The 13,312-nt window shown below is 35.3% G+C and overlaps 1 long non-coding RNA gene across 1 annotated transcript; it reads left to right on the top strand.

Moving 5' to 3' along the window:
* The first annotated feature begins 2,125 nt into the window (after positions 1 to 2,125).
* Positions 2,126 to 5,216, top strand: LOC122304893. The gene is made up of 2 exons (XR_006241005.1): positions 2,126 to 2,908; positions 4,963 to 5,216. It is a non-coding gene; the product is annotated as an uncharacterized LOC122304893 (long non-coding RNA).
* Positions 5,217 to 13,312: the final 8,096 nt, after the last annotated feature.

The following is a 13,312-nucleotide window of genomic DNA, read 5'->3' as shown; positions in this document are numbered from 1 at the left end:
AGCAACTTGAATTTTCGGACAGCTCGAACCAGAGCTCTGATACCATTTGTTGTGCCTCTAACCTGTCCGAAAATCACACAAAACAATTTTAAAGTGGTTTAGCAAATTGCCTACGTCCACTGGAGCCTCTTTTATAGAATTTGTACAAGATTTAAAAAAATCTTCAAATTTTCAATTCTCTCCCTCACGTCCCTCTTTCTTTCTCTTCTCCTACTGCCCTTGATCTCTCACCACAGTGAGGATGAATTTTTCTGCACACGTAAGCTCTCCTATTTATAGGAGAGTAAACCTCTACGATGGCTTGCATCTTCTGACTTGGGAGAGGGTGGGTGGCCTAACAATAGTAGGTGGTGGTGGGTGGTCATGGGGTTGGTTCCTGCAAACCCAAACTCATTTCACACTTGGGGGGTTTATTCAACACTATCCATCTCTCTCTCTCTCTCTCTCTCTCTCTCTCTCTCTCTCTCTCCAATACGATCCTGGCTGTAAGGTTGTCCCTATATCAAATTCACAACTGCTAAATAGTAGAATTCAAATAGTAGAATTCACAACTGCTAAATACTATCTCTAAAATATCTAGTAACTTTAGATCTTCAAGTTGTTAATTCTCGTGATCAATTTAGTGACTAAGTTCATGATTGTAGCTCATTTCTCCTCACGTTAAGATCAACGAGAGACCTTAGAATATTTTGGGAAATTAAACTCATTTCTCCTCATAATAACTACCTGATTTTGTAACTAATTTTATCTGGTGCCTTATAGCTAAACAGTATAACGAGGCCCGTCTTTTATTTTGGGTTTGCTACCATGAAACTAATCAGCATTCAATTAAAAACTCAACCTCACTATCTTCAGAACTACATCAAATATCTCCCCAATGCATCTTTGTTCAAAGCATAAGAACTTTATCAAAGTTCCTTCAACTACCCATGGCTTTCACCAAGACCATTTGCTTTCGCTCAAGTAGTAAAGTGTTCAGTAAAGGGCTAAGGAATTTCAGCCTAAAGTAGCTCTGACACTTTATGCCTTCTCATTCATCACAAACCAAAGATAACATCAATATGCAGAAAGGGAAGCACACAAAGATGAAAGTTTCAGCATGATGAGAATAACATGGTAGGAATTGAATAGTCCATTCTGCTCAGTAATTCCATCAAACAGTTGATGGGCAGAACCAAATATGTACTTACATTCAAGAAATGATTAACTAGGGAACAACTTCCATACATAAAATTAAACCCAATAGAAAACCCAACTCAGTGTCTCTCTTCTACTCAGGCAAACCAAACTCAAAAACAATCATTGTACTTGGGAACCAAAAGAAGGATTCGGTTGAAAACTTATCGTGATGTAGGGTTTTGGAGATGAGCTAAACACGCAAGTAATGTATGTCTTCGAGTCACAGATTTGGACGTGGTTGTTTCTTCCAAATTGTTTTTAGATCACAAATCGAGTTTTAGAGAGAGAGAGAGAGAGAGAGAGAGAGAGAGAGAGAGGGCTATGGAAGTGAGAGATGGAGAGAGACGGGGAGGGAAGACATACTCTGCATTTGGAGAAGTGAGGGAGAGAGGGCTCAAAAATCATACTACAGGGGAAGTTAAACTCAGAGGGAGAGAGGGAGAGAGAGAAATTCAAAGTTTCAAAGTTAGGGTTTCTACATTCTGAAACCGTGAGGGAGATAGGGCTTGAGAAGTGAGGGATACGGCGCTTAATTATTAAACCGTGACGTGGAGACCAGACCGGGTTTGCCACGTCATGAAATGTGGTGTAGGATTAGTGGACCAGCTTAGGACTAGAGTTTTCCTTTTATTTCTCATTTGAATTTTGCCCCTCCCCCGCGTTCTCCTCCCAGCATTCGCGTTCGCCTTCCACACGGACTGAGTTCAACTGTTCAAGTCCTAAAAAGCAATGAATCGGAATTTTTTCCCTAGCCGTTTGTATGTACTACACTCCTCAAGAAAAGATTCTCATAAACAGAGTGGATGTAGCGATTTAACACATCCATTACCATTCTCACAAACAAAAATTTAACATCCATAATAAGCTGTTTGGTCCAGTATTTCCATCAAACACATGATGGGCTAGAACAAAGATAAAAGAATCAAAAAACAAATTATGGAAAACAACCTCCAAACAGAAAAATTACTGTCAATTAGTTCGACAAACAGATTTTCTCATGGTAACTCATCTAGAAGAGAAAATCTGTTCAACAGTCGGTCCTCACTGCACACCCTCAACGTGGCAAATCGGGTCTAATTCCACGTCACGGTTCTTTGACAAACACAAATTGAATCTCCTTTCCCAGCCCCTCTGCTCTCAGCTCTCCTATTCTCTATCTCTTCAAAGGCCTAACCTAAGAAGCGCTCCCTCCCCGTTTTGCACTCTTCTCTCTCTCTCAACACCGTTGGCATCAACTCAACTCATCCCTTCTCTATCCCCCCATTGCTTGGCACTTGAATCTATGGGAAACTCAACCCATAGCAGTGAATCTAGGGCAAGCGGCAAGCTCAAATCAATGGCAAACTCGACCCCCTCTGTGTGTCTTTGGTTCCTCCCGTCAATTTCAAATCCCCCTCTGTCCAGAAATAGACCTTCACATGTGTCACTGGTTGCTTCTCCACTGTGTCCCTTAGACAACATTCACACCTTCTCATGAGTCCAGATCTATGGCACCGTTAGATCAATTTCCTTCCAGTGCTTTGTTCATCTATTGCGCTCGGTGCTCCGTTTACTAACAACTGCTTTGTTCATCTTCCCGATGCTTCATCTTGTGTCTTCATTCATTTGGCTTGCCCAAGTTCTTAACTGGTAAGGTGTTAGTTATTTGGCTTGCCCAAGTTCTCAACTGGTAAGGTGTTTGTTAAGCAAGCCACTTGTAACGGTGCAGACAATAGAAAGTTCTTAACTGGTAAGAGACTATAAATTGAAAGTAGCTTGAAAATTTATTGTCACTAATATCGTATGAAATTTGGGAAAAAAGACATTCTATCATGTTCACAACTATAGACAGTGATACTAAAGTTTTGTGCTTATGTTGAATATTTGTAATTAATTATTCTGCTTGGGAGCAATTAACTTGATCCCCATCAGGTAGATGGGTTGGAATATTTGTCAAACTGATTTTGTGTGTAATTTCCCTGTTAGGAGGTTGTTTTTCGCACTTTATTTTTTGATTCTTTGATCTTTGTTCTTGCCCATTATGTGTTTGACGGAAATACTGAACCAAACAGCTTATTATGGATGTTGAATTTTGTGTTTGTGAGAATGATAATGGATGTGTTAAATTGCTACATCCTCTCTGTTTGTGAGAATCTGACAGGGAAAATGCATTTTGATATTCTCTAAACACATTTACTTTGTATGCCGCAATCAGTTAAGGTTTCAGGATTGAGGAGTGGTGCTATCAAGACTTTCTTCTTGTGAGCCTTGAGTAGTGCAGTACGTACAAAGGGACAGGAAAAAAATTGTGATTCACTGCCTTTTAGAACAAAAGCCTTTTAGAGTCTGAACTCAGTCCGTGAGGAAGGAGAACGCAAATGCTGGGGCGAGAGAGAACGCAGGGGAAGGGGCAAAATTCGAATGAGAAATAAAGTTGGAGGGGAGCTCTAAACGCACATTTCAGTTATTAAAAAAAGAAAAATAAATTACACCTAAGATGGTATGCGGTAGATGAGTAATAGTAGAGAGGTTGTGTAGAACCTTTTACTAACATAAGAGAATAATAAATTCGGCATCCCCTTTAAAGTCCATGAATTTCTGCCCCAAAATATTTCATTGTCGTTTCATATTTTATTCATTGACAAACCTGTGGCAACAAAATAATGATACACAAAACTTAAAACTTATCTGCATATGACGCTGAACTTGATCCTGTCATATTTCGTGGAGATGAGACATTTTGATATGGTACAAGGAGAAGCATGCTAATTGATAAGGGTAAAAATTACAATGTGATCATGAAGCTGAAGGTAATGAAAGCAGAATGCCATGAGCCATGTAATAGGGGTCGATGCTATTTTGAACATTCAGCTTTAGCTGGCTGCTATCTACCAAGCTAAGTCCGCTTGTAAACGCGCTAATGCTGAAAATTCAAAATAGCGTCGACTTGTGAACGTGACGTTCATGTCATGCGTGTGAAGCCCAAAAACATAGACATTCATTGGATTTCAGCATCACCTGCATCTTGCCCTGTAATGGCAAAGGATAACCTCTTTACCTACGTACACTATCACTTCATGATTTTATCAATTGAGTAAAGCTCAGAAACGGTTGGGTGTCTAACTCATATTCACATCGGCCAATAGGAACACAACATGTGGCAAGTGTATTTGTTTTACAATGAACCACATCTTATTATAAAAAACCTTGAGACTTTCCCTCGTCTCTCCTGATTCTTCATCTTTTTTGCTTATCCTCTCCTCGATTCTACCTCTCTTTTTTCGTTCTGCTCTTCCATTTCTTCTTTTTTCTAAATTTTTGTTCGGTTCTTCTTCCGATTCCACACATTTTAAAATCTTATCTATTTTCTAGACCCTTCCAAGGCACTCCTCCATTGAAGCACGTACGCACGATGCATAATTTGTTCAAAAGTCTTATAATTGTCAAAATGTCTTATAATTGTCATTTGCTTTAATTAGATAATTGAGTACTGTTTTTGAACATTAGGCCGCGTAAATGCTTGGAAGAATTTTCAGAATTTTCTTCTATTTTGTTTATACCGATTCTTGCTGTGTATTCCATGGTAATTTGTTATACCTCATGCGTAAATGCTTGCTCTGATGAACCTGATAAATGATTACCGTGATGTAATGGTGAATGCTTGTTGTGATGTAATGAGGAAAGGCTAGATTGTTGGGTTGGTCTGCTGTATTCAGAAATGGGAATGGACGCAAGATGTTTGATAAAATGCTCAAATGAGCTGATTTGCATGATCCTAATCAACCCTTGTGGAATAACCCTCAGATTCTTCGGAAGCTACAGGGGAGGAGGTCGACGGGACAATTTTTTTCCAGAGAAAGGCAAGGGAGGAAGCCGACGGGATTGGGGGGAGGAGAGAGAAGATAAAACTAGAGAAGAGAGGAGCTGTGGTCTCCGGCGCGATTTTGAAAAGTAGTGATATGCTACATGTGGCTCTATTCACAATATTACTGAAATTCATGTGTGGCATGTTGTTATTCGCTGGTGTAAAAAACCAATTCACACCCGATCGGCTCCAAGTGCTTCTCTTATCAATTTTACAAAAATCAAAACCACACTCCATTAAATTATTTTGAAATGAAAATCTAAAACTCTAAAATAAGAACCTAAACTCTTAAAAACTCTAATGCTAAATATTTTTTATGAGTGAAATATGTTTAAGAGTTTGCTGGAGTTCGATGGCAGGCACCCACCATTACTTTATGGCTTTTTTAAGAAAAAAAAATTTGTAAAAGTTGATTGTGTGTGGGTGAATATATTATAGTTGTTATCGTCATGTTTCGTAAGTATTTGGGTCGGGTTTTAGGGACTCGAGTCTTCAATGCTGGACCTATAAAACACAAAAAAGAGGAGGCTTGAGGAGGGTGGCCTTGGGGCCTCAAATGCCTAAGTCAGTAAAATTTTTTTGGTTATTTGTAAATAAACATAGAGAGAAAGTAGAGAGAGAAATTTCGAGCCCCCTTCCTCGTACTAGGAGGTGGCTATTTATACTGATGCTTGAGGAGGGACTGATCATTTATGCTCTTGTGGGACCCTTGTCTTCATCAATGTTCTTTACTGTCACTCTCGTTAATATGGAGTGTCTCTGCGTAGCACCATTTAATGTAGTGCACTGCTCGACTTGGGCGATCGTTAATGTCGTGTGGTTCTCATTTTGGCCTTATTTTGTTGTTGTTTCTTGTGGTTCGTCGATAAAGCTATGTCAGAGAACTAAAAGTTCCTCTTTACTTCTCATTGGCCTATACGGACAGGTATTTGAAAGTCGGGTGTCGCTCAAGAAGCCGCTTGGTCGACGCATCCCTTCCTCAAGTATTTCCTGTGGGTCAGGCCGAAGGGACCCCCTCTTTGTTGGGCCATTGGCCCTTGGCCCTACTTCTTGCCCCTGGTTGGCCCATGCTAGGGCCTGAGGGTAGAAGGGAAAAAAACCCCTAACAATAGTTATGATGAAGAAAAAATAATATGGTAGCTTTTGATTGTAGGGTATAAAAGCTAATTTTACACCTCTTCCTAATTATAGATTTTTTCACGGACATTTTCCATATATCCATACAATAGATAAAGTGAAGGCAATTATTGGAGAGAGAAAAATAAATGGTGATAGGGGTGTTAGCGCTATAAATAAGGCGATTGAATAAAGCTAGATTGTTGCTCCTATTGACTACTCAGTAAAAAAAAACAAAAAATTATTTATTTTTATTTGATGATTAATAAAATAATTTTTAGTGTATTGACTTTTTTGTATATTTTTAAAAAATGTTTAAAATGGTATAAAAATATAAATAAAAAATTGAAAAAAAAATGATAGGATGAATTTAGATTAGCGGTAACATGTAGGAGAGACGGTAGCGGAACTCAAGGCAATTATAGTTTTATCCTTCTACCCAAGCGAAGAAACTGTATAAACCTCCGCCCACCCTTGGGCAAGCCGTTTCCCAAAACATGTGGTAGAAATCTTCTTCATCTCCAAAAGATCAAATAATGAAAATCATATCAAAATTGAGTGGGTACACAGGTATCAATAGAGAGACCTCATTACCCATTTTGAATGAGGTGATGTTACACCTATACAGGGAAGTCACCAAAAGTGTTCACCGAATGTCTAATTTTAAAAAAATAAAAATAAATAAATTCGTGCTATAAAACGAAAGAGTAGCAACAAGAATTTAATGTGGTTCGACAACTTACCTACATCCACAGAGAAAGGGCTTTACTATGAAATAGTGGAACATAGTAAAGAATTACAGAGGAGGATCACATTTCTCTGAACTCAACTCTCTTCTTTTTCTCTCAAAGCTCAACTAGGCTCTCACTCTCTTTCTCTTTCTTAACTTCACACTCCAAAGCTCTCTTTTTCTTTCTCTCCATTGTTCGCCTCTCTCTCCCCCTCATTTCTTTTCTCTCTCAATGCCTTTCTTTTATTCCTTTAGTCTATTGAAGCTCTCAATGAAAGCCTCATTTATAGGCAATTAGAGAAGAGAGAGAGAGAGAGGGATAGAATCATGAGAGTTACTAGGGGGGTCCCTGCTACCCCCACTAATTCTTTCCTCACGAGTATGAAATAGAATTTGAAGTTGTCATCCACTTATTTACAACACCCCCATTGGATAATTATATACAAAAAATATGCCTCATTAAAATCTTGCCAAAGAAAATCCAGTGGGATAAAATCTTAACGAAAGAAAAGATTACAATCCATCTAATTATCTTTTCTCCCCCTCAAATGTATTTAGAGCTTTAATGTCTTTATACTGAAAGGTTATTGTAGTATCTCAATATTGTATGCCAACTTTTTAAATGATGCAGTTGGTAATATTTTGGTGAATAGATTCGCCATATTGTTTCAAGATCGTTTTAACATTAAATTCATTACTTTTCTGAAGTTCTACTTTTCTAGAGTTCTTGTGAATAACATAGTTGGTGGAGAAGTCATCAAAATTAAGCCGCCAACCTCCATATTCAACAAAAACGGTGGTCACCTTCTTAGGCCCGACAAGCACTGCAGGATTTTGCTGCTCTTTTGGAGTTGTCAAGCTCAACAAGGCTATGAGGCTACCTCTCTTGTCTCTTGTAGAGAGATTCAAAAGTGCCATAGGGCTATAAGGCTAGCACTTTGGTCTATTGAAGAAATAGAGACATTGTGAAGATTTTGAAAAATTCTAAATTTCTATTTAAAGGATCATCATTTCTCATTAGAAACTCACGAGAGATAGATATTTACGAGAGAGAAAATCCTCACATTTTTTCTCGATCTTGCATTTGTTTATCTATAACAATATTATGGTTGGACAGTTTCCTTCCTTCAATGTTCCAGATTTGAATCAGGAACCATTCGTACCTCATCCTTCCATTTACTTACGTGAGGATGTTGTTCTTATGATAGGGGCAAAGATTCAATTTTCTAGAAGGTATGATTCTGATGTAGTTTTATAATCAAGATTTCTTAGTGCTCAATATGCTGTCTCTATTACGACCATATCTATGAGATTATTAGTGAGAGTGAATGAGATCAACCAACTCAATTATCAAATATCTGAGTTATGTCAAAAGCTCTCTGTGAAGAACCGTAAGAATAAGAAACTGACGGAGAAGAATAAGGTGCTAAAACAATATGCTAGTGATATTTAGCCACATATAGAGGATCTGAAAAGAGAAGGGACTCAAATATAGGATCAGCAGCAGCGGATATTTGAAGAAGTCTAACGTCTTAGAGAGTAAGGATAACTTTCATTTAATTTCACCGCGGATATCTGAAAAAATCCAACTTCTTAGAGAGTAGGAGCAAGCTGCATTTAATTTCATTGACCTAGTAAATAACTGTAGGCAATCTATGTTTAGCGTATCTTGCATCAAGATATGTAACCTTGTCTTACTTTCTTGATTTTCTCTATAAAATGATTATTCAGTTCATCTTCATTCTCTTCCAATTTTCTTTACTTTTCTATAATCAGTCTGCATTCTTACTCTGTAATTTCTTTTGCAATGACCTAGCAATCTTCTCGTGATTAATATATGAGGTATTTTTCATCTTGTTCACCAATTGTTTCTACATTTGCCATAGGTGCTATAATACAATATGAAAATGATTTGATTGATAAGTCAAATGATGATACTATCTACGAGCTTGTGAGTCCCAGTACCCAATACTCATAAGCCATCCTTGCCTTTTCTTGGTGACTACAATCCAGAGCTCGTAAGGTTGACAAACTCAATGGAAAAATTTCTATCATTCAGTAACTTTTTCAGGAGTCTAACATGAAGGTAAGAATAATAAAACAAGAGAATAAGAATTTGAAATCTTTGCTTGACTTTTCTTTTCAATTGCCTATTCTTTTAGATAGGGATGACATGCAAATCTATGAAGAACAAGATTGCTTAAAAAATGAGGTAAAGAGCCTCCAATTTCTGTAATTTTGTTTCGAGATAATAAAATAATATTTTATAAATATTCACATTGTGTTTCTATTTTTCGGTAGATGTTCTATGTGATCCCTTCTATTTCTTTTTTAATTATGCACATTTATGATAAAACTGTAAGATGAATTTGAAATACTAATTGCATTTAAGAAATGGTATTTTAGAACTAATAATTTCATTCATCTCTCCCTCGAAACCAAAAGGGTTTCTCATTTAGATTTTAAATATGGCAGTTTTTATGAACTCTTCTGGAGCCTTAATGACATTTAAATCATCTATATATACTGCAATAAAAGCAAATCCAAATATTCAAAATATATGAAAAATTGGATTATTTTCAAATAGCTTATTCCACATGCATTTGGATTGCTTTAGATCATATAAGGATTTTTGAACCTTGATAGAATAAGTACTTTGGAATTATATGCTTTATGCATTTCATATCTAGTAATTCATATAAATATGCAGTTAATAATGAATACCCAAATTCTCTATAACTATCAAACTAATATAAGCCTCAATATAATTTCATCCACTTTAGGGGGGCATATCAATATATGGTTTCTAAGAGAAATCGAGTCGTGATTTATATATCACATTTTCATTTTCTTTGTACAAATACCTACTAATATTCAACAAGTATCACCCCATAGGTGTTTAGACTATAAGTCCAAATATATCATTTTTTACTAGTGATATTAATTCTCACCCCTTAAGTGTTTGGACTACAGGTCCACACACACACACATATATGTATGTATATCACATTTTACTAGTGATATCAATTTTGCAGGAATTATTTCTTTCTAATATGACCAATATTTGTACGTCGGTATTCTTTGACGGTTCTTGACTCACTGTTTTCATTACTTCTAGTAATGTCAAGGGCAATCTTATATGAAAATATCGATAACAATTCTTATTTCTATCAAATAATTCTCTCGTATTCACATAATATATCAAGATCTCGTTATTTTAGGTACATTTTCCTCTTTAGGAGATAACTCTTTAGGAGATACTCTTTAAAATTTTCCTCTTCAGAAGGATTATTCTCCAGGAGATACTCTTCAGGAGTTTCCTTTTCAGGAGGATTATACTCTTCAGGAATTTGCTCTTCAAGAGAATTATACTCGTCAGGAGTTTTTATTATAGGAGAATTTTGTACAAAAATTTTAAATGGATCTTATTGCTTGTTTTGTGGGTACGACCTCTTCAGGAACACTGAATTCTTTTCTTTGTCCTTTTCTCTTTCGGAATGCTTTATCCTTTGTATTAATAGGTCTCCTACGCTTTTAGGTGTGTCTTATATTCATTAGATTGTTAAATTTCTTAATTGTTATACAAAGACTTCAATTCTTGTTGCGATTTTAGCAGCTAAAATATGTAACTTTTTTTATCTTCTTGCATTCGTTAATTAATTATCATCTAAACTTCCAATTCATATATGAAAATCAAGATAACGTTGAATTGTTTTATCTTATTTGCTTCAGGAAAATTTTTCTTTCCACTCATTGTAAGAAGATTTTATAGTAAAAAAATATTCTTGTTCTTCAATGGATGTCCATATAAAAATTATTCAACTTATCATAATGGATTTCAGATGATCAAGTTAATTATGAAAAGTATACAAATACTTTAAATTATATCACTTTTGATGTATTTAATTCAATAGTTGTATACTATAATTATAAAGAGAAAGCTGACAATTTTTCAAATACGAGCTTTTAACTCAAAATCATAGAAATAATATAAAGATATTTATTACTGCCTTCATTGATGGTGTCAGCATGATAATCATTATGATGAATATCTTCAAAATTTTATATTTCTTCATTGGTTTATTCTGTAAGCCTTTATTTTCATCATTTTTTTTTTTTTTTGTCTTAGTGGTGTTCCACTTTTGGTGGCATACTGAGATCTTCTTTGAGTAATATTGAATACGATATCCTTGATTCTTATAGCTTTTCTTACCACGTTTACAACCTCGATTTTTTTGAAAAGATGCACTATTTGCTTCTGGAAATGGTGAAAATCCAATATCATTCACTTTAAGGAATGATGTGGAACTAATAAGATGTGATTGATGATTTCTTAATAAAAACTCATTATTTTGCTCAATTACTAGAAGATAATATATAAGTTTATAACATCTTATGAATTTTTACACTCGATATTACTACTATAAGGGCACATTCGAGGTATGAATATGTTATATATTTCATTTCAAACATATATTCTTTAGTGGCTTTTCTCTACACAATTTCAATTGTGCAACTTTAGGTGCATCAATCATAACGAGCTTTTAGGAGGATCATGGTCTTCTAGTACTTGTAACACTCATTTAAACTATACCACAAAATCAATAGATCTTTTATTGTGAGGTACTCAATAAAATTATTAGTTTAGGGCGATCCTTCAAGGATGCTCTATTTCTATTCCAAGATTCATTCATCAAGATGAATCTTATCGTCAATAATTCATAACAATTATAAATAAATAGAACTTGTATGTAAATTATGTGAATAAAAATTGACTACAAATATAATTGGTATGTAAACTATGGGAGTAAAATCCACCATAAATATAATAGATATGTAAACTATGGAAATATTAATTCATCAAATATATAACTGGTATGTAAATCATGTGAATAAATGCATAGTTTTATCAAGTAATAATAAGTAATGTAATCTTTCATATTCATCTTGGGGACTGCAAATAATATATTGAAAAATTTACTTGAAATAGAAGACCATTAGCTTCAGAATCAGTAGAGCCTCGTGCTGATAACGTATTATAAAACTAAAGAGAAGTAGCAACAGGAATTTAATGTGGTTCAGCAACTTACTTAATCCACAGAAAGGGCTTTACCATTATAGAAGAAGAGGATTACATTTCTTTCAACTCAACTCTCTTCTTTTTCTCTCAGAGCTCAACTAGGCTCTCACTATCTTTCTCTTTCTTAACTTATGACTTCATAAACTCTCTTTTTCTTTCCTCCTCTCTCTCCCCCTCATTTTTTTTCTCTCTCCATGCCTTTCTTTTATTCCTTCCGTCTATTGAAGCTCTTAATGAGAGCCTCATTTATAGACAATTTAGAGAAGAGAGAGGGGGGTAGAATTATGAGAGTTGGTGGGGGTTTGAAATAGAATCTGAAGCTGTCATCCACTTATTTACAACAATTTGAACTTTTTAAACATTTAAAAAAAAAATCATGAATTTATTAAAAAAATACATACTTTAACTGTTAAGTAAAAATAAAAACAAATCGGTCACAACCATATAGGAATAGTGTTTTTTTTTTTTCGAATTTGGGAACAACTATAGCAATTGACCCCAACATACATGAATGACGGCCAACGGTCTTTGAGCCTTCAGTTTCGTACTGAAAATGAAATGAAAACAAAAATTTGATAGTTATTGCAAATCCTACTTTTAAACTCCATTTGTATGTTGAAATGAATTGAAATTAGTTAAATTTTTTATGAATAGTAATGAGTTGAGATGAAGTAATTTTTGTAGAGTAGTGCTAGAGAGAGGCACAGAATCAATATGTGCCACTTTGCGAACTCGTTTGACGTGGCAAAATGCCACGTCATCAATAATATTTTTAAAAAGAAAAGAAAAGCAGATGAAGAGTGAAAAGCAAAACAGTAAGAAGAAATGTTAATTCAAGCTCTCAGACCTCTTCATCTCTCAGGCTTGGAAATCGCAGATTCCTTCTCTCAGACGTCTTCATCTCACAGGTTTGGAAATCGTAGATCTCATCCTTCTCTATCCTTCTCTCAGACCTCTTCATCTCTCAGATTTGAAATTCGCAAATCTCATCCTTTCTGTTTTTTTTTTTTTTTTAAATTTCTTTTTCAAGGTTGGCTTTCTACAGCTACAGATCTCATCTTTTAGTTTCAGTTTTTTTTTTTTCTTTTTCAAGTGGGTTGAGATCAGCGTAATCCTTTCTTTCTTGGTGAATCTGTGACTACTCGCATGTGTGCTGGCACACCCTTTTTGATGAACCATAAGTAGAACATTGATAAGATTATCAGCTTTGGCTTTCTGCGGCTATAGATCTCATCCTTTCTAGGTTCTTTTTTTTGTTCTTTTTCAATTTCAACTTTTTGCGGCTACGCCCATGTATATGTTATATGTCTATAATTCTAGACGCCCTTCTTAGGTTTTATATGCTTTTTAGATTTAACTTTTG

The sequence above is a fragment of the Carya illinoinensis genome, chromosome 3 (assembly GCF_018687715.1).
Source record: "Carya illinoinensis cultivar Pawnee chromosome 3, C.illinoinensisPawnee_v1, whole genome shotgun sequence".
NCBI lineage: Eukaryota > Viridiplantae > Streptophyta > Magnoliopsida > Fagales > Juglandaceae > Carya > Carya illinoinensis.
The sequence above is the reverse complement of the archived record's forward strand: the minus strand, read 5'-3'. Positions and strand labels throughout refer to the sequence as shown.